Genomic DNA, 22,733 nt, shown 5'->3' with positions numbered 1-22,733 from the left:
AATCAGCTCAGCGAAACGGTCCTTTCCCTAGATAGCAACACTTTATTCTCACCTGCAATACCAAGAAGAGACGAGCCTTTCTCTCCAGGTCCCTTTGAGCGTTGAGGGCCCTTGAGCTCAGGAAGGATAACGACAAGATGTTCCCATTTTTGCAGACATTTCTCCCCCGCTAACACCCAATAAAATAAAACAAGAATCCTACCTTTCTCTCAAAGGAAAAAGAACCTTGAAGGCATTCAGGCCCAGCTCTCCCATGAGAACTCAATCGTGCACTACTTTCCTAGCTTTATTTTTGTTTTTCAACCATTTCCCCACCAGAAACCCACAAATCCCTTTGAGACAACCCATCTTTCAAGGTATCTTTTTTCCCTCCCTCAGTCCCATTGATATCACCTGCCCTTACCGCTGAAGAGCGCTTGTTTGCCTGTTTAAAGAAAGAAAAGAAAAGAAAGTGGGGGGGGGGGATAAAGGATGCACACATAGGATGCAGCATCATTAACAATTCTTTAATACATACAAGCAAATCTGGCAACTTTAAATCATGTTTCTTTCTTTGAAACATGCTACAGACTGTCTTTCCCACTTTCTACTTAGCAAATCTTCATAGAGTTTTTAATACTCTTTCTCCTTTTGCCATGATCAAAGGAATCGCTCTCCGTTTGCTTGTTCCTCTGATAAGTGATAAAAGATGTCAGTGAGACTAATGAGAACTCCCTCCAGCTCCCTTCATAAAGCCCCTGTAGAAAAGGAAAATCACAATGCATCATCAAACCTTTTAGGGAAGGGAGGGGGGGAGAGGGAAATGCTAGGTACAAAGGCAATGGGAAGCAGAGTATTTTGGGTGGGGGCTTTTGCAAAAGGGGGGGAGGATAACAGTGAAAAGAAACTAAAACTCTGACCAAGAAGCTCAATTTAGATTTAAAAAAAAAAGTGGGGAGGGGGGAACCAATAGGATCCTTGGCTAGACTGTTGATAGGCCATTTAGTTGTTGTATTAAAACAAAATGCCCCTATGTTGCTTTTTTATTTTATAAAAGCAGTAAGATAAGGTCAAAGGCTTTGACTGTGTCGACCACAGCAAACTATGGCAGGTTCTTAAAGAAATGGAAGTGCCTCATCTGTCTCCTGAGAAATCTCTATGTGGGACAAGAAGCTGCAGACAAGAAGCTGCAATGGAAAAATTGATTGGTTCAAAATTGGGAAAGGAGTACAACAAGGCTGTATATTGTATCCCTGCTTATTTAACTTATATGCAGAAATCATCATGCGAAAGGCTGGACTGGATGAATCCCAAGCTGGAATTAAGATTGCCGGAAGAAATATCAACAACCTCAGATATGCAGATGACACAACTTTGATGGCAGAAAGTGAGGAGGAATTAAAGAACCTCTTAATGAGGGTGAAAGAGGAGAGCACAAAATATGGTCTGAAGCTCAACATAAAAAAAAACCTAAGATCATGGCCACTCGTCCCATCACCTCCTGGCAAATAGAAGCGGAAGAAATGGAGGCAGTGGGAGGTTTTACTTTCTTGGGTTCCATGATCACTGCAGATGGTGACAGCAGTCACCAAATTAAAAGACACCTGCTTCTTGGGAGAAAAGTGATGACAAACCTAGATAGCATCTTAAAAAGCAGAGACATTACCTTGCCAACAAAGGTCCGTATAGTTAAAGCTATGGTTTTCCCAGTAGTGATGTATGGAAGTGAGAGCTGGACCATAAAGAAGGCTGATCGCCAAAGAATTGATGATTTTGAATTATGGTGCTGGAGGAGACTCTTGAGAGTCCCATGGACTGCAAGAAAGACAGATCCTGAAGCTGAGGCTCCAATACTTTGGCCACCTCATGAGAAGAGAAGACTCCCTGGAAAAGATCCTGATGTTGGGAAAGATTGAGGGCACAAGGAGAAGGGGACGATAGAGGACGAGATGGTTGGACAGTGTTCTCAAAGCTACCAGCATGAGTTTGACCAAGCTGCGGGAGGCAGTGGAAGACAGGAGTGCCTGGCATGCTCTGGTCCATGGGGTCACGAAGAGTCAGACACAACTAAACGACTAAACAACAACAAAGATAAATTGGTTTTCAGCACTAGCCCTACCCAGGGTAGAGCCCATGAAGTTAATTAGTAACTTAGGTGCATTAATTTCAATGGGTCTACTCTGAGTAGGACTTAGTTCAATACGGTTCAAAGCTTGCTAATGAATCAGGGTGATGATGTCACTGGCTTATGCCAGTACAGTGGTACCTCGGGTTACAGATGCTTCAGGTTACAGACACTTCAGGTTACAGACTCCGCTAACCCAGAAATAGTACCTCGGGTTCAGAACTTTGCTTCAGGATGAGAACAGAAATGGCGTGGAGGTGCGGCGGCGGCAGGAGGCCCCATTAGCTAAAGTGGTGCTTCAGGATAAGAACACTTTCAGGTTAAGAAGGGACCTCCAGAACGAATTAAGTTCTTAACCCGAGGTACCACTGTACTAAAGAAAAAGCCCTCAGGTAACCAAAAGTGGCTTCTGAAAAGAGAGTAAATGCTAGATCATGAATGGGGAAGCTGTGGTCCTCCAGATACTTGGGTTTTAAAATATATATAGTTGTTTGGTTTATAGATTGGAAGATGAATCTACCCACTCCCTCCACCACCCATTCTGTCTCATCCACACACCACTAGCATTGATTTAAAAGAGTAAATAAAATGCACAGAGATCCCATTAGTAAAGAAAAAAGATTCTTTGCTTACAGTTTCTTCATATTTACAAGGATGGCTTTACAGTGGTACCTCGGGTTAAGTACTTAATTTGTTCTGGAGGTCCGTACTTAATCTGAAACTGTTCTTAACCTGAAGCACCACTTTAGCTAATGGGGCCTCCTGCTGCTGCCGCGCCGTCGGAGCCCGATTTCTGTTCTCATCCTGAAGCAAAGTTCTTAACCTGAAGCACTATTTCTGGGTTAGCGGAGTCTGTAACCTGAAGCGTATGTAACCCGAGGTACCACTGTGGTTTCTAAAGCCTACATGGCGAGAGGTGGTTTCATGGCTGCCTCGTGCAGGAAGGAGGGATCAGGCAAAGGGACAAGATGAAGGGGCGAAGCTTGAGGGATTAGTAGGGAACCCCAAAGTGTAATTTCTCCTGTTTATCTATGTCTCAACACTACCCTCTACTGACCGGAAGCATGCAAGGTTGCTTATAGCCAACACAGATATCACTGAACTATCACACCCATCATGCCTGAAAATTGGATGGGTTAGCCAATGCTGCTGCGAGCTGGAGTCCAACAATGTCTGGATGGTCACAGGTTCCCAACCATTGCTTTAGATTCTGCTTGGCTCTATCCATGAAATGTCATATCCAACCTAGACCTGGCCCATGCCCTTAAAGGTACATTGAACTTAAGTCAAGTACAACCCTATAATTTAAGCAGAAAAACTTGGGGAACTATGGGAAACTCTCAGCAGCCTCAGCCATCATGGCCAATTGTCAGGAATGAAGGGAGATCAACAATAGCTGGAATTCACCACACTTGCTACCCCGTTCTAGACCCTTTCAAGCTCCTTGCTGGCTTTACTTGGCACAGGCCCACCTAGGCAACCAATATCACCACCACAGCCACCATTTTAGTTAGGAAAACAAAAGCAGAAATGGCCCCAGGTCTCTAGTTCTTTTTTTCTTTTTCTTTTTCTTTTTTTGTAGAATATTTCCTTGACCTCAGATGACATCTGAGCAACACAAAGAATCAATGTAATGGCTGAACCAGACATTTAACTGCTAAGCTAAACACCAGACAGGGCTGGTGAAAGTGGAAGCAGCAGCCTATTCCTTCAGCAGAGGTCTGCAATGCAAATATAAGGCAGAGGAAACATAGTTCACCACAACACATAGTTAAACTACGGAGTCTGCTCCAACAAATTGATGTGATGGGCACCAATGCGGTTGGTTTAAACCAAGGCCAGCCCAGGATGTTTTGCAGCTTGAGGCCCCCATGGGGCTCACAGAGCTCCTTTAATGTCCTGGGAGAGAAAGAAGACCGGAGCTATGCACTGTTCCGCCCAAGGTGTCTTCTATTGGTAAGTACGGATTGGCAGTTAACTAGAGGCTATTACAAGGCCTGGGGAATCTCAGGGTCTCCAGAGGTGGGGAATCAGAATGTAGCCCTCCAATCCTCCTTATCTGGTCCATGGGACTCTCTCCATGTCACCCCTTCTTCAGTCGCACCTTCTCTCTCCAGGACAAACCCCTTGCCGAGCTTACTTCTTTGAATGTTTTGCCTGGCTGGAACATGTCCCTGACCTCTGATTATTTCTTTTCCTCACCTGGATGGAGGATAGAGAGGGGTGTGAGGATATGTATGAAAACTAGCCTGCTGTACATAGGTAAAATTGTCATCCTTTGCCCACCCCCCCTTTTGCCACTGGCCCAACCTGCCCCTCACATGTGGCCCCCAGAAGGCTTCCCAGAAGGGAATGTGGCCCTCAGGCTGGAAAAGGTTCCCCACCCCTAATCTATGTATACTCCAAGCTACAAAAAGCTTTGCAAGCTCATTTCTGCTGATCAATACTGTGGCGCAGGGTGCAAGAGCAGGTCACACCCTGGTCAGTTGTCAGCTCTGGGTTGCCTGCATGCTTCTTGTCTCCTCCTTGTCCTTGACCCCACCTGAGGTCCTTCCTTCATTCTGGGAATTTTTCAGTGGCTGGACCAAATTACCCAGGTAGAGAGGGGCATGGCGGGAGGGCAGGGGTAGAGATCTGCTGTATGAATAGGGTGGGAAAGCTGGCAATTCCAACAATGTCCTTTAAAAGGATGTATTAAACTCAAATTCTTTGGAAAAATTAATACGCCACATACGGTGCGGTGAGAAACTTGAAGCAATTTGGAGCAAGGAGGGCCATTAGAGGCTTTAAGCTCATTATACAAAGCAAAGCATCTTTGGGGGGATTTTTATAAGGAAACCTATTATACTCGCAGAGGAGAGCAAATTATTAAGGATTGGGAACAGATGTGGGGGAGGAGAGGCTCCCAACTGTGGGCACGTTTAATGCTTCCATTTTTGCAGTTGGTTTGGAAGAACAGAGCATGCCAAAAAAGTTCAACAACAAATGAAGAAAAGGGCAACCAAAATTATTGTGGAGATAGAGCGATTCCCTTACAAAGGACTTTTTAGTTTAGCGAGAAAAAGAAAGGAAGAGGTGACATGATAGAAGGATATTTTAAAAAATGCATGATGTAGAGAAAGTTGATGTAGGAAAGTTTTTCTTCCTCTTTCGTAACACTAGAATTTGTGGACATCCAGTGAAGATGAATGTTGGAAGATTCAGGAGAGATAAAAGAAAGAACTTCTTCACACAACACATACTCAAACTATGGAACTTGTTCCCACAGGAAACAGCCATGGCCACCAAATGGGATGAAGAATACAAATTCATGAAGAAGAGGGCTATCAATGGCTACTAGCCAGGATGGCTACACTGTGCCTCCAAAGCTGAAGGCAGAAATGCTTCTGAATACCAGTTGCCGGAAACCACAGAAGGGGAGAGAGCTCTTGTGCTTGGGTCTTGCTTGTGGGTTTCCCACAGGCATCAGGTAGGCCACTGTGAGAACAGGATGCTGGACTAGAGGTGCCATTGGCCTGATCCAGAAGGCTCATCTTATGTTCTTATCCCTATGTTCAGAAAGTTGCAACTCTTCAGTCATACTGAAAATACTCTGCCCATGCTCAGAAACCCTGCTATTTGCATCCCTCTATCTGGCACATTCCAGAGCTGAGTCCCAGTCCTGAAACAAGGTCCTGGTGGTTCTAAATGCTCAAATCCAGCTAAAGCCCTTCCTATTCTCACTCCCCCCTACTCTCAACCTCTCATTTCTCAAGTGAGAATGATGACATTTCTGTTTCTTTCTCTACATCTACCCCCTTTTCTTCTTCTTCCCTGATTCTTCTTCCTCTTCTCTTTAAAAGGGAAGCGCTGGCCTCTTCCTGCCTCCTCTCTTCCCCCATTCCCCTTCTCATTTCTATATGATTTGACTCTTATATATTTTATAGTACCCGAGGCAGTCACTTTGCAGGCCTCCTGCTGAGTAAATCGCCCTTCACAGAGAAAGATCTTCCTGTCAATGACAGACGAGAGGTGCCAGGAGCGGCTGAGGAGGCTTTAAAAACCCACGAGTTGGCAAATCAGCAGGTATCTGTGTGCTGTTCTGGGTCCGCCCCTAGAATTAGTTCCTATCTTGTATCAAAGGAGCTTTCCTTCTTTTTTTAAAAAAAGTAAAAGTACAAAAAGGAATGGTGGGGCCTAGAGGCTGTGTTTCAGGTTAAAAGACAAGAGCGTGGTATTTGCCTTCCTTTAAGAATTCACTTTTTTATTATTAAAAAAAGAAAATAAAAAAATACTAACACCAGCAGTTTGCTCTTTTACTTGTTTTGTTTTTCTTGTTCACTTAAAAAAAAATCCTGAGAGATTGCCGAGGCAACAAGTTTGCTGAAGCTTCACTCATGCTAGGCCATGTCTGCATGAAATATCTAAAACAGTATCACACTGCTTTAAACGGCCATGGCTTCCCCCAAAGATGCAAAATGCAAACCTCCAGACCTCTCTGATTGGCCCTTGGGATTCTGCCCTCTCTTTAAACCACACTTCAAATTCTTTTGTCCGTTCTCGAATTATGATAATGCCTCTTGCTTGCCTGGAGAGCAGATTTGTGTATTATGGCAAGCATGGAAACATCTGGCTGAATGTAGCTTTCCATACAAAGGTAAGAGTTGCTTTTTTGCTCCACCTACTTTGGCCACTGGCTCCACCCACCAGTGTCATGTGGCCCCCAGAAGGGAATGTATGGCCCTCAGGTCCTAAAATATTCCACACACCCTGCCTATGTGCAGTGGAAAGAAGATTGTCACTGTTTGCTTATAGAAGGTGTATATATGGTGTTCAACACAGTAATACTGAGCCACAAGATACTTCCTTTCAGTCAACCCACAAACACCTGGGATTGGGCATTTCAGGTGTGAAGGTTTGAGGATTGCAGCAGCTCTAGCAAGTGAGGCTGTGGGATTGGCGAGGCAGGAGGCTGAAGAGGCAATGCTATTAACCATTTGGACAGTGTATAGTTCTGGTTGCCTCACTTTAAAAAGGATATGGCAGAGCTGGAAAAGTGTAGACTGATAAGATTCAGTCTACAGGAGGGTCTCACCTGCAGAGCACAGTGTTCAGCTGGGAATATAAGGAGTGAGATTATATTTTAGGTCTCCTGGTCCTGAGATGTATAGGACTTTGTATACCATAACCAGCACCCTGAACTTAGCCAGGCAGCTACAGTAATTGTTAGACAGTACAATTCTTTCAACAGTAACATGTTGGCGATATCCTGCCTCAGTGAGCAGCAGAGCCATCACATTTTACACCAGTTGCAGCTTCCAGACCAACCTTAAAGGCAGTCCCACATGCAACATATGGCAGTAGTCCAGCCTGGAGGTTACCAGTGCATGCACAGCAAAGGCCAAGCTATCGTGGTCCAGAAATGGCTGTAGCTGTCTTGCCAGCCAAAGCTGGTAAAAGAAGCTCCTATGTGCTGCTATTGTTATAAACAAGAGTTATCCAAAATGGCTACTCTGCTAGGTTTCTATCCCTTGCTCAGTGCTCCCTAGCAATGCTTCCTTCCACAACCACCTATAGAACATTTTGGTTCCTACTATGACTCACTGTCACTTCAGACAGGATCAAGCTACTAATCTAAAGCGAGTCCTGCAGTTCACGGCCCTAGGGTGGATGTAAAAGATCAAATAAAAAGAAACACAACCACACACACACACACACACACACACACACACATCCTTTGCAGAGGCTGTGAAGAAAATTTTGCTCTTCTCTGGCTGGACTGCATTACAATTATTCAGCACATTTTGGCGAGGGAGGAAATCAATGTAAAAGGATGTGATTATATAGGCAACTTAGGTTGATCAGTTTAGAGACAGGATGGATTCTTTTGCCCGGGCAATCATGCTGTCTCCAGCACCCGTCTGCAAACTCTTAGAAACCGTTTCAGCCAGAGAATGTGAAATTTCATACAACTGCAGCTGTATGCCAGTTCTTTAAACAATCGTCAAGCATTACAGCCAAAAGGGCCTCTGAAGTTCTAAATCAGCCGGGGGAGAAAATATTACGGAGGGATGTGGGATTAATATCAGCTAACTTGTTAAAATTAGTCACGGACATAATTAAGAGCATGCTCGAGAGTGTCCATGGGAAAGCAAGGGTTTTCGAGAAATATTTCTAGAGGTAAAATTATACATTGATCCCCAGTGATAATGGGATAATGCTGTGAGTTTGCTGGCAGTGATATTGGGCTTTTGAACCTGGCAAAACTAACAGACCAGAAGCTAACGGGGAAAGCTAATCAGTTCCAGGCAATGCTGGAGTGTTTTTTCCCTCTTTCGTTCTAGGGCAGGTGGGGAACATTTAAAAACAATTTCAAATAGCAATTCAAAAGGCTTGAAGGTCCAGTAGGAAATTTTGCTGCTGTAGACCGACTACAGTGTACCTTAGCTAATACAATCAGCTGAACCCATATGCTCACCCTGTAGATTGCAAAGTTGGAGGACATTCTGGCAAATTTAGGAGCAAAATGTGACATTAAATTACTGGAACTAGTGATCAAGCCCTTGGTGGCTGGTGGGAGCCATTTCTTAGACCCACAAGGCATCCAGAGTCAGGGAAAGAAGCAATAAATGGCATAACCTCCAATGCTACAAAATTACCTTATTCAGTGGATTTTTGTGAGTACCTGTACCAAGGTAATTGTAGCTAACTGAATGTACAATTTTAAATGCAATGGACAAAACAAAAAACTGAGCCCCAAAATATTCTCAAACGTTACTTGTCCATCTGTAAAGTGCAACTGATGCTATCTGACAACAGGAATGTAAGAAGACAGCCCTTTCCGTTCTGCTCTGTATTCACCACAATCGATGCTGTTTACGTTCCACTGCATTTCAGCTTCTGCCAAATACTGCAGTATTAGTTTCACTGTCCATTATCTTATATAAGTTACGTAACTTACATGCATTTTAATGTGAAGGAAATGTCAAAATGATGTAGAAAACTGTCATTAATTACTTTGAGGACTTAATTAAGTTTGAGGACTTAAGAACAACTACAGTGGTACCTCGGGTTACATACACTTCAGGTTACATATGCTTCAGGTTACAGACTCCGCTAACCCAGAAATAGTGCTTCAGGTTAAGAACTTTGTTTCAGGATAAGAACAGAAATTGTACTCCGGCGGCGCGGCAGCAGTGGGAGGCCCCATTAACTAAAGTGGTGCTTCAGGTTAAGAACAGTTTCAGGTTAAGAACGGACCTCTGGAACGAATTAACCTGAGGTACCATTGCACTATGTGAGCAAATACTAGTCATACCAATCGAAGATCCCAGGTTCAATCCCTGGCATCACCAGGTAGGGCTTGCAATGTCTGCTGTCTAAAACCCTGGAGAGCCATTGCTAGTTAGCATTGACAATACCAATCTAGATGCACTAGTGGTCTGACTCAATATGAGGCAGCTTCCCAAAGTTATTGGCTAAGAAGAGTTATCACTAGGTTTTACAAACAGGTGCATGAATCATGGAAATGGCAGTCCATACATAGCATCATTAAGGTGCTCACAGCTTCAATTCTGAACAGGAGGCAAACTTCCATTAGCCCCACTCACCTCCCACAAAATTCCTTGGAGAGTTATATCCAGGCACCTAATAGCAATTTTTGTGGGACTGTTTGGAATTATGGAATCAGCACATAGGGGCAAAGGTGTCAATTGCCGCCTCCTTCCTTACTCCTGGTCTGATCTGATCTCCCACAAACTGGTGCTTTGGGGCGAGAAAGGAAAACATCAAGAGATCTGATCACAAAAACTCCTATATCTTCTCTGTTCCATCCCTCCTTTCTATGACAAGGCTAGAGTTTTGTTTGCGGGAGTACAGCTTTCTTCCTCCCTCTCTCCTTTCTTTTGCAGGAGACATGATTGCAAATGCATTGATGTTCCACTTCACACATTGGGAGGTTGAGCCCTAACTCCAATTAAGTGCTGTTTGAAAGCCTTATTTCAGCTGTCACATAAGAAAACTATATTGGTTTTAAGAAGGGGGAAAAAATAACTGTCAAAAAAATTTTTAGGGGGGAAAAATGCCCACCTGAGTGACAGCTGTATCCACAAGTAGAATGTCACACCATGTCAAAGCTGTCAAGAACTCAGAAAGGCTTGGGGAATAGGCGGCTGCCTGAATTTGCAAGAGGGAGGCTTCATTGAAAAACAGGGTTGAATTAAGTGCACCAACGTGCAGGGCCTCAGCATAATCAGAGCCTCTGCTGAAGTCTGCTTCTCTGACAATCCCTCTGAACAGAGAAGGTATTTAAACTAGACCCTCAATTAGAAATTCCAGTGCTTAGAATGAACTAGTTGGGTTTCACAAAGTTTCCTGGATTACTCCAATACCTGAAAGACCAGCCTCCTTCACTACAGACACTCTTGGGTGCTACTATCACAGAAGCAGCCCTGGAATTCCACTGCAAACCTGCAAGGTGCTCAAAAAGATTGTGGTGGTCCAACTTCAGGCATGCTTGGAGGAAGCTGATCACTTGGATCCATTGCCAAAACGTCCAACATCTCCGTATGTTTGCTTTTATGGGCCTGCCACAAAGATTTAGGCAGGTCCATTTCAGTGAGAGTCACAGTCTTGGGTGTCATTGATGTAAGGTGGGGAAAACTCCAGAAAATTTTCCACTGCCTTCCTTTTCCATGGAAGTTTTTCCATGTTGTAAGTTTATTCATAACAGGGAACAGGTGCTGATTCCAGATAAACATTAGGCAAGATTAGCAACTGGGGGGGGGGGAGCAAGCTTTGCTTACCACATACAAATAAAAGAAACAAGCTAAAGTACTCTTGAGGGTGGGGATGGAGAAACTGTAGCCTTCCAGATTATTTATTTATTTATTTATTCAATTTAGATCTCCCTCTTCCTCCCAAAGAAGTTCATGGTGACAAACACATCAATATATATGAAAACAGTTGAAAACATTATACAAGCAGTGGTTTCAGTGGCCTGGAACCATGTCTTTCAGCCATCAAATGCCTGGATGAAAAGGAATGCTATTACATTCCTCCCAAAAGTTAATAATGAGGGAGACAGACACACCTCACCAGGGAGGGCATTCCACAGAAATGGGCCAACACCAACTGGGCAGCCCCCAGGGTTGGCATCACTAGCATGGCCAACAATGGATGTTGTTGGATTCCAACTCGGATAATCTCCGAGCAGTGGCCATTGTGGCTGGTGAGAGTCCAACAAAAGCTGGAAAACCATGTGCTCCCCCGTCCCGGCTCCAACCACACTACACTGCTTCTTTTTGACAAAATCTATTGTGCAATCAATTTTAAAAAACAAAACAGAAGTCCCTTGAAATGAGTTGACAATAACTCGCTCAAAAACGCCCTGAGCACTTTACTTCCACCTGATCAGAAGCTGACCTATTTCTCTAGTGCTTCTGTCCGTCTGTCTTCTAAAGAACTAATAACAAATGCTCTGCTCAGAACAAAAAAAAAGTCAATGATCTTCATACTGAAATGTCTTTTGGCCCTTGCTATATGTTTTGCAATGGACATAAATCCAGTCTTGTCTTCCAGCTTGCTCACTCTTAAAAGAAGGGGGGGGAGAATAGGGGGGGGGAGAGGATTGGACTTTCAGAGAGGTCAGTTTTCACATCAACAAGCCTGCAAGATCTAGATGTGTATCTGAAACCACACTTCCTCCAAAACAATCCTCCTCTGTTTTAATAATGACACTGTCCTTACATCCCAGGGCTTGCTTCCAGGTCACAATAAACATACAACATGGTTTATAGCTCCCCTCCCCACCCTCTCTCTCTTAAAAAAAAAAAGAACAATAATTTAAGGGGGATCTTTTTCAACAGTTTATGTCCCAGTGAGCTCCCTGGAATCCAAGCTTCTCTCTGCAAAGGCCATTATTCTCAAATTACAAGCAGCCTTTGGACATATCCCACTCCCCCCCCCCCGCACATTGTGCTACAATCCCTACACTGGTTAGAAAACTAGGATTACAACAGAACGAAACAGGGAGGGGGCAGGACACGGGTCTTCAGTCAGAGAAGAATCAACATGATGTGCAACTGGAAATCCAGTGTTGGGGGGGGGGGCGGAACACTGTTAGAAGCAGTGTTTGTGGAAGAATTCCAGAATTTCTTCCATGACCTAGAACAAGGGTGGACAAGGTAAAGCCCCAGGGATCAGATGTGGCCCTCTGGGCAACTTTACCTGGCCCTCAGAACTCTCCAATGCATAACTGAACTCTACTAATGCCTGTGAATGTAAGGAGAGCCCTGCTAGATCAGGCCACTGTCCCATGTAGTCCATTATCCTGTTCTCCCAGTGGCCAACCTGATGCCTCAATGGGAAGCCTGCAAGCAGCATACCCTCCAACATTTGTCCAATGAAAATAGGGACATCCTAAGGAAAAGTGGGACATTCCAGGATCAAATCATAAACCAGGACGGCTTCTCTAAATCATGGATGTCCCTGAAAAATAGGGACACTTGGGGGGGCTTGAAGCAGGACCTGAGCCCAAGAGCACTCTCCCTTCCTGTGGTTTCCAGCTGCTGATATAAATATTGCTTGCCTCTGTCTTGTTTGCCTGGACAAAGAATAAAGAGGAGTGTGCAAGTGTGTATAGAAACTAGACTACACAAAAGTAAAAATAAATAAATTATATGTGTTGTTCATTTTGTTCTGATTTCTGCAGTCCTGGCAGACCAGAGGTAGAGGTGCCAACAAGTCCCTATAGCTCCACAGTTGTGCCAACAATGCCTATTTCCAGGTTTTGCCTATGTGCCATGCACACATGGGTAAGCTACCATCTCTGAAGGGCCGGCATGGAATCCTCTCTGACATGCCACTTGGAAATGGAGTATTCCCCACCTTGAAACATAGACTGGTTGCAGCCCTACCCATCCCTGTTCTCCACTTAATAAAAAAGGCATTTGCTGCCCAGTTCTTCAAAAGGAGACTCTCTTTCTTCCCCCCACCCCTTGCAAAACTCCAAATGCTTTTATTTGTACATCAGAGAGAAGGGGCCCACAGAAAACAGATTGATTAACATTTGGAGGCATTTTGCTTTCTGCAGAATCAAAGCCCAAAGATTCCAAAGGGAAGGACGGAAAACGTCCCAAATGTTAATCAGTCTATTTGCAGCTTCTCCTCAGATGTTTGAAATAAAGAGCGAGTTTGGGGAGGAGGAGGAGAAAGGAAAAAAATAAAAAATGCTACAATTGCATTTTGCTTGGCCAGCTGCCAAGAGATACCTCCTTCAGGAGATGGTTGCTAGCTGCACCTTAACTGTCTCATCCTTTTGTGCAGCAGCCCAAACTGTGCATGTGATTCTTACATGTTTCACTGGCTCCTTTTTTTTTAAAGAAACAAAGAAAGAAAAGGAGGAAAGGGAAGGAGGAGAACAATGAGCCAGATGGCTGCAGGCACAAACTTGCAAGCAGCAGAAGCATACAGAAAGATGCAGGAGGCTTCATTTCATTCGGCAATGCCCTAAAATTGTCACAACGTATTCCAAGCACCTGCCACATCCTGATTTATTTTGGATTTTGGTACATCTGTTGCAGCGGCAGTTTAACAGTCAATTCCTGTTCACAGGGTCTTCTGAGCATCATAGCTCTGTGAGGGAAATAGGGGTCTCCTAACAACTCTCAGCACTTTTAAGAAACTAGGGTTCCCAGAATTATTTGGGGGAAGCCATGTCTGTTTAAAGTAATATCAGAGCACTTTAAAGGTATGATGTGAATGTGGCCTAAATGTGGTCCATTTCTCCAGCAACCTGTTATCACTGTGGCCAGCTAGATGCTGGTGTGGAACATGCAAGCAGGACCTGAGAATTCTCCCCCATTGGTTCATTTTTGTCCAATCTTCCAGGATTTAAAAACACAATTGAGTTTTCTAGAAAGGTTAATTTTGATTCAAAGATTTGTTGTTGGTATCCTCTGTCAGAATTGAAATGGATGCAGATTTGGAAGAGCAGCCCTTGCCCCCCTATGGGAAAGCTGCTCCATTCTTTGTTTTATTTTTGTTTATAGTCCCTCTGTGTATTTCATCGTCTCCTGCTGGAACCACTGCTCTGATGCATGCTAGGCATTAGCAACTGTCACACTGAATTAGGAAAGAAAAAAGGAGAAGGAGAAAATGCCCCATGGCCTTTAATGGAGAAAGTCCTATACGGGTGCCCAAGTAACATCTCTGGGGAAATCATGTATCTTATTAAGAACCACCCAATTTCACAAAAAGAACCGTACATTTATTTATTTATTTAAAAGGGGAGGGATTCCGCTTTCGAGAGGCTTAATTCTCCTTATCTGAAAAGAATCCAAATGACCTCAAACTCTGAAAGAGCTAATGGCCTCCAAAGATTCAGCCACTCCAAAAAGCATTCTCAAACACATGAAATTTCTTTAATGATATTTTGCTTCCTGAGCTAGCATGATTGGCTAGAACATGTTTGTCAAACAAGAGTACAGTATATACATTCATATTACCACTTACTCAACATCCAGTGTACTTCCCACTGCTAGTTTTTCAAGATGCATTCACAAAATGTTAGATACAATCTATACCTTCCATCATGACGCACTCCTGTGCAAGTCACATTATTTGTGTGAAATTCTAGCCCTGTAAAAAGTGCTTTTTGGGTACACCTGAAATCATGCAAGATCGCAGTGGCCATTTCGGCTGCTGTCCGCTTGTGAGAAACAATGGGATGTCCTGTTTTTTTCCTGGAGCAGATGACAAATATGCACAATCCATACCTATCACGTTGTTTCTTGACCAACACTGCTGTTTGATGCATTTCCCCACCCCCACCCCTCAAACCAACTTCAATTCGACTTGAAAACATAATCTGCATTCACTTCATACTTAAGAATATTGTGTACATTTGAGTTGGCTGAGCATGCGCAGATGACCGCTCCATGAATAGTAGTTCCCAGGTGTGTGTGTTCTGGGTTGAATAAACCTCAAAATGTTTCTCGGCTTAACCTACCTCACAGAGTTGCCGTGAGGATAAAATGGAGATGGGGGAAAGTGTGTATGCCACTTTGATCTCCTTGGAGGAAATGTGGTATATAAATACAATAATCAATAATCAATCAATCAATCAATCAAGCTGAATGTTTGGTGATTCAGGAAGGTCAAAAGGAAGTATTTCCTCTTACAGTGCACGGCCAACTATGGAATTTATTATCATATGATGTAATAATGGCTGCCTATGTGGCCAACTTTAAAAGCGGAACTGGACAAAGGTATAAGAGAATAAGACTCTCAGTGGTTACTAGGCATGACAACTATATTACCTCCTGTATGAGAGACAGTATGTCTCCTGACTACCAGCTCATGGGGATCACAAGTGAATGCTTGTACTCATGTCCTCCTCTCATAGGCATCTGATGTGGGATGTCAGCATCCAAAATGCGTATGTAAAGGGTTAATTGCAAGAGCTGTAGAACACTATGACGTCACACACTCTGTGGCAGTTATGGCAGTTGGTACAGTTATGGTGGTTTATTGAACAGTCTCAACCGTTAGAGCAGCAGGTACGCTGTGTTGTGCTGCTTTCTGCTTCGGAGTTAGTGAGTTAGTCTGTAACAGTTTAATCTAGGTAAGATGTTTAAGTATCGCTTACCTGCACTGCGTATATTTAATCTGCAACTGCAAGCACACTAAGTAAAAGATATATGTTATCTAAACTTTTAAAGAGAGTGTCTTGCATAGTTTTTATAGGAGTGGAAAAAAGAACTACGGTAATTAAACGGGGCAAACAATCCAGGACTGTCTTCCGCGTTCCCTAGCAAATGGGAACCAGTGTCTAATTCCCACATCTGAGCGGCCAACATGATAACATAACGCTGGACAAGATAGCTCTTAGGTTTGATCCAGCAGGGCTCTTCTTATACTCTCTTGGAGTGCCCCAGCTATCCTATTCCCGGCTTATACCTCCTTCCACATACCTTTTAGTATTGCTCAGCACCACCCCCACATCCCACTGAGGTCCTGCTATTTAATTTAAAAAACCAACAACATGATTACTAATTATACTACTAAAATAATCTGCAGGAATGGAGAATCTCAGGCCCAAGGAACAGCACCCCCCCCCCAGCGTCTCTATTTACCCTTATGACACCTGGGCCACACCCAGGGCTATTTTTCTAGAAAAAGAGGTGCTGGAACTCACCATGAAACCCCCTTGTGTTCTCTTATAATGGCAATGGCGCCCACCTGAGAGGCTCTGGAACTGGGTTAAGGTGAGTTCCGGCTGAAAAAAAGGCCTGGCCACACCCCTTTCCTTCAGGCCACACCTCTCACCAGCCCAACTTCCATGAGTGTTTTGGCATGGCTGGACTGTGACCTTGGAACTCTGATAATGCCTCTCAGTTGCCTGGATGGAGAAGAGAGGGGTGTGGGTGGGTGTAGAAACGGACCTTCTGTACGAAGCTGAAATTGTCTTCCATTGCTCCACCCGCTACTGGAACATTCCCCAGAAGAGAGCCCAGGCCCTTGTCAGTCCTCACACCCCTGAAAACACGCACACACCACAATTCAATTCCTAGAGGAGACCTTGGAGAAATGTCTTGAAGTGCAATTCTTGTTTCTAAAAAGGCTGTTAGGTTTTGAATGTGTGCCCCCCCCCCTCCCCGCGCCAGCCAAAGTCCTTCCCTGTCAAAGTAAGCGAGGTGAGAAAATCCAGTTATTTGTTCAAGCCGGAAGTATTAAGTAAATGTATTTTCCAACACTGTCAAAGTTGCCCATGAACTGCACACCTGCGAGGGACATCTTTGCAGGCTCTTCCCTCTCTCAAAAGCTCTTCCTCGCCAGCAGCCCTGAACCACAGACTCAGATGTTGTTAAAAAGCTTACAGCATCAGCAGGGCCACGGCAGCCTCCATTAGAAACATGATACTAAGATGCTGATTAATACCAGGAGGGGGCTTTAATCAGCCAAAGCCATATGCTATTTAACTTAAGATGAAAGTGCAAATGATAATCATTATTTCAGAAAGGATGTATTTAAAAGGAGAGCAGAACAGCAAGTGGCATCTTTTTATCATTAGAGTTCTTCATGCAGGCGCTCACTCTTTTTTTTTAAAGCTTTATAAGCTTTTATGAACATCTGGACCATTTTCTTCATTATATGGGCTTCCAATGGCATTATGTTTGATGTTGGGTGTGTGTGTGTTTTTCTTTTAGCAGAGCTATGCTAAATTTCTAAATAAACAATTAATTCCTATTAATTATAGTTTTCAAACTGGCAAAATTATCCTTCATTAACTTAATCACTTCTATTTTATCTGCAAATTGTATTCACTCTTTCATAATCCCCTACATCTAAAGACTCCCCCCCCCCCCACTTCTACATGCCAGGCTTCTTCTGATGCCATGCATGCTGTTTGTAGCAAAGGGGTTTATTTTTTTTAAAAGCAGCCATTTCTCATTCTCTTGCAGAACATTAGATGTGAACCACAGCCTCCCACCCGCTCCCCAGTTTCAAAAGGCAGCCTAATGCAATCTCGGTTGTTTTTAACCAAGCAGTGCTCAAAGGAATGCTCCCTCTGCCCCCAGCTCAATGGTGAAATTGGATCTACAAAGAGTCAGGACTTGATTGTCACTGATGAAACTTCAGTGTTATCATGAGGTTTGTCTGGGGTGAGGAGAAATGCCAGCCAGCATGAATAGGCAAGGCAAGTTGAAAGTAATTCATAAGCTCACATTCTATGGGATTCTAAATCATTATAAATGCAGGGGTGAGATTAATAAACTCTCACTTTCAAAATAACCGTTGCTTAGTGAGTTAGGGGCATCCTCAGAGAAGGTCCAGAAATGTGTTGTTAAATTTCTCATGCATATGATTATTATAATAATTTTATTTTGATAATTTATATGCCACTTAATTACAGTTGCCTCCAAGCAGTGTACTGGAGACTCAACTAAAAATAAGTTAAATCTCTAAACTCAGAATTCAATTAAAATGCATGCTGGAGCAAAATAGACTTCAGTAAGTACCAGAGGTCCTGTCTGACCTCAACTGAAAGGGAGTTTTCATAAAATTGGGCCCACAATGCTGAATGAATGTGGATACGAGCCATGCATCCAAGCTGTGGGGGACAACTAACAGTGATTCTGTCTAAGACCTGAGTGATCAGGGAGCAGGTCATGGGGTATCCTGAGGTATCCTGGATCCAAGTTGCTAAGGGGCTTGTAGATCAAGGGTCAGCAAGGTTTATCTTGCCTGGGCTGGCTCGATCCTGCGGAGATCCCTCCACGGACCAGACTGTGGGCGCACATGAGCGCGCGTGCCTGCGAATTCTGCGCAGATGCAATTTCCGGCACCACAGAAGCGAGTCCCTGCACCGCGCTGCGCCAGTTTAGCACAGCACGCTAGTGGGTGACTCGGTTCGGGAGCGGCTTGTGGGCCAGTCAAATGACCTCCGTGGGCTGCTTCCGGCCCATGGGCCTTAGGTTGCTGACCCCTGTTGTAGATTAGCACAAGAACCTTGAACCCGACCCAGTAGTGTATAGCAGCCAGTGTGAGCTTTTGAGCATCAGAGTTATGTTCTGGCAATAGTTCCAGCAACAGTTTAGCTGCAGAGTTCTGCATCAGCTAGAGAAGGATGCATTGCAACAGCTGAGTTTTAAGATTATGTCGTTTAGTGCCGGGAACAGAAGGAAAATGGTCATCCACCAGTGTTAACATCTACCACTGGCTGGTTGCTGGGATTCTTGGATCCTGCTCTCCACAAACCAAAGTACTTTTTATACTCCAAAGGAGGAGTGGGGACCCTATGGCTCTTTGGATGCTGTTGGACTACAACTCCTGTCATTCCTGACCATTGGCCATGTTGGCTGGGGCTGATAGGAGTTGGAGTCCAGCTATATCTGGAGGGCCACTGGCTCCCCATCTCTGTTCCAAAGCATACAGTTCACTCTCAGAATAGGAGAGATTTGTTGTCATAGTCCCAATCCCCAGAGTTCCCTGAGAAGAGGGACTGCTTGTTAAACCACTCAGTTGATTGTAGCTCTGTGAGGGGAGTAAGGTTCTCCTAAAAACTCCCACCACCCTTTACAAATTACAGTTCCCATAATTCTTTGAAGGAAGATGTGGCCGTTTAATCTGGTATAGCAGTGCTTTAAAAGTATGGGTGCGGTTGTGGCGCCTGAGCAGGGGTGCCAACTCCCAAGGGCTGAGCCCTCCCCCCCCCATATTCTTTGGGAGGGGGCTAGGGCCCCCCAATGTTCAAAGGAGGTTGAGGAGGCCGAGGGCAGCTTCAGTGGCCAGCTCATTCTCTTCTTCCTCCTGCCATGAAGATGAAGAAGCAGGGAAGCAGCCCCCTGCCAGAAGCGGGAGGAGGAGGAGCTGCCAGCCATTGAAGCCATGCTGCTGCTACATTTAGCTCCACCCCTGACTCCTCCCGACGTCCTGACATCATGTGTGCGATGTCATCCCTTTTCCCTCAGAAGTTGGCACCTCTGCCCCTGAGATCGGTCCCACCCTACTATAAGGTAGAGCTAGGTAGCTGCCTCAAACAGCTGATTTTGGGTGTCTTGAATTTGTTTTTTTATAAACAACAACAGGGTATACATTCAAAACTAAATAAATGGTAACTGTAATAGTCAAGATGTTGTGACATTGTGCAGAAGCCTGCAAAACACCCTTTTGCAAAGCACATTCCTGAAGCATTGGCCAAAAAGTGACTGATTCCTACACGGGCCACTCCCCCTGCTGCCCCACACCATTCTCTGTTGAGAATGTCTGGTGTTCCCCTTGGGAACCCTAGACCCGGTGCTCGTTGCGGTTGGCCCTAAACCACTGCTACATCAGGAGCAGTGGCAAATTAATCCATTAATTATCTTAACCATTCAAATGAGGCCATTTGCTAATAACCTTTTAGCCGAAAATGGTATCTTCATCTGACGGAGCTTAGACATCAGAGGAGAAACCACAGTAAATGCCTTTACTTGGACAGTTAAACTCTTCCAGAGCAAGCTCTGGAAGTGTAAAAGTTTCCTGCTTTCAAAATCTCCAAAGAAGGCTGGTTTTTCTCCCCCTCCGCCTCTTTTTTTTTTTTTTTTTTTTTTGGCTTCTCTGTTACATTTTGATGTTGCTTCCTGCGAATATCCTTGTCAGACGATACTAACTCTCCACCTACTCTCCCTGTCAGGAGCATTCACTGAGCTGACATTCCAAAGGCTCCCTTTTTGAAAGCTGATGTTATTCAATGGTTATATTTTCCAGCAAATATTTGGAAACCTATTAGACAAGTAAAGAATCTACGGCTGCCCCCTTTCCTCCCCACCCTCTTATTATTTTTTTAAAGCAACAATGTGAAGGATGATCAAAAAATTAAAGTAACTAATTAGGCTGGCAAATGGATTTCAGAGGAATGAACTGAAGCGAGCTTGACATGCACGGAAAACATTATCCTACTGTAGACAGAAAAAAGGGGGTGGGGGGAATCAGCTAAGAAAACTAAGGAAAAAGTATTGGAAGGAGAAGGTTTTGGCTCTGCATAAATCCCAGATCAAAGAGTTTGGGAAGGGATGTTAATTTCAAACAAGGTATTTGCTATTTGGGCTCTCAGAGAAAGGTCCATAAGTAGAGATCCCAAGTGCAAATTGTTGGAATCCCCAATCAAAAGGACCATGTCCCTCTTGGGTTAAAAAATAAAATAAATTTGGTTTTATAGTTTATAGCAGAGTTAAAAAACAACTACTACTAGGAAGCTAGAGTTATCCAGTCCCACTATTATCCATTCTCATTCACACATTATGAGCACTGCATAAAAGGAGTACATAAAACACACTGAGGTCCCATTGGTAAAGTGGCGGGGGGGGCGGGTCTTAGCTTATAGTTTCTTCATATTTATAAGGATGGCTTCAGATTCTAAGCCTACATGGCTGGAGCAAGTTTCATGGCTGCCTCATGGAGGAGGGAGGGAGGGAGGGAGGGAGGGAGGGAGGGAGGGAGGGAACGCAAGAGTTAGGGGCAGAACTTAGGGTTTTTGTGGGAAACCACAAAGTGTACTTTCCCTGACTTATCTGTAAGTCTCAACCCTGTGCTCTGCTGACTGGAGGCATGAAAGGTGGCTTATATGAACTGTAGCAAGTTGGCAGGTGATGGAGAAAGACTCTTTTCTGCATGAGAACCTGAAGATGGCTTATTTCTCTCTGGCTACCTTCCCCAGAACCTAAATGAAAGCAAGTAGCTGTCATCTTATTTTTCCAGGATTTGTATTACTTTGGCGTGTTTCCCTGCACCCCCAATTCTTGGGTCAGAAGAGAGATAATATAAAAGATGGGCTCTTTAAAGACATAAATGGCTTTCTGGACAGAATGGAGGCATCCTCTACAGTTTTATTTTTATCAATTCACAGAACAGGTCTCACATCTAAGTATGAAAAGCAAAGAAGAAATGAAACCGATGTTCCTTTGCATTGGACTGAACGTCTTTCTTCCGTGACTCAGCATCTGAAGTTTCCAAGAAGAGATTCTTGAAAGTACAGCTTTTTCTTCTCTAGTATCATCTCCTTGCCAGGCGAGCAATCCATAAAGCTGTTACACACCTTCATCTTAGCTTTTATCCACCTCACAGTCCTTTGAACTCAGAAGGACTTGATTTAGGTTAAACATCAGGAAGAATTTCCTAACCATCAGAATAATTGGGCAATTGAACAAATTTGCCACGGGAAGATGCACAGTCCCCCATTATTCTGAAGTTATTAAACAGAGGTGAAACCTCCGTCGGTGATGATTTGTGAAGAGAATGGACAAAGCTGCAAAAATAATAGCCCCCAAAAGCCTCAGGTTTGAATCTCTATTAGTCTCATTGTGGATAGCAATTTACAGTTCCACAAAGGGTTGATCTCTCAGGGCTTGCTCCCCTTGGACTGAAATGTGATACTTTGCCATGTCTTTAGTGGCAGAAGTGGGTGGTCAGCATGCATGCCAGGGTTCCCAGGCTGGGAGCATCCCAGTCCCTGAGATTTCAGGCCCCAAACCTGAGACGTAGGGCGGGCCTTGGTGATCTCATGGGAGTGGAATCTGGGGACAGAGATTAATTAGGAGAGGGGAGTGGAGGAGGGCAGGCTCCACAGAGTATTTATGCTTTAATTTGCAGCCAGCTCCTGCTGGGCAGAGGCCTGCAAGCTGCATGCATAGTCTTTGTAATGTCCCCCCCCCCCTAATTATTAATTATTTTCCACCTGGAAAATAATATAATTATTTTCCACCTGGAGGTACAAGCCCTCCATCTGCCACTTGGAGGGGGCCAAGGAAACCTGGAGACTTCAGGTCAGACCTAGAGGTCTGGCAACTGTAGTGGATGGTCTTGTCACCATGGGAGGAAGAATGAGCAGAGCTATAGGAAACAAAGGGTCCTTCAGGTTGTACTGAATTTTGCACTCAACAATCACAGTGGGACCTTGGATGTGCCTTTTCAGTAATTAATGAAACAATAAGAGGTAACATTACAGACATATCTGGATACTTTGGAGTGCCATTTTAAATCAAGATGGCGGACTGAACCTTCCTTTTCAATTTATCTAGCTATCTAATATACAATTGTTTTTATATTAAAACATTATTTTAATCACTGATCTCAAAATTGGACTGATTTTTTAGAGTCCCAAGAATTG

The 22,733-nt window shown here is 44.1% G+C and overlaps 2 long non-coding RNA genes across 2 annotated transcripts; one reads left to right on the top strand and one right to left on the bottom strand.

Annotated features, from left to right (window-relative positions):
* Positions 1 to 492: 492 nt before the first annotated feature.
* LOC309346521 lies at positions 493 to 16,478 on the bottom strand. The gene is made up of 3 exons (XR_014158665.1): positions 16,325 to 16,478; positions 4,097 to 4,306; positions 493 to 737 (listed from the first exon to the last, which is right to left on the bottom strand). It is a non-coding gene; the product is annotated as an uncharacterized lncRNA (long non-coding RNA).
* On the top strand, positions 15,009 to 22,300 carry LOC309346501. The gene is made up of 3 exons (XR_014158638.1): positions 15,009 to 15,707; positions 17,548 to 17,737; positions 21,326 to 22,300. It is a non-coding gene; the product is annotated as an uncharacterized lncRNA (long non-coding RNA).
* Positions 22,301 to 22,733: the final 433 nt, after the last annotated feature.

Source organism: Podarcis erhardii, assembly GCF_964252035.2.
Source record: "Podarcis erhardii genome assembly, chromosome: 7".
In the NCBI taxonomy this organism is placed as follows: domain Eukaryota; kingdom Metazoa; phylum Chordata; class Lepidosauria; order Squamata; family Lacertidae; genus Podarcis; species Podarcis erhardii.
Note: the sequence above shows the minus strand (reverse complement) of the source record. Positions and strands in the feature narration are given on the sequence as shown.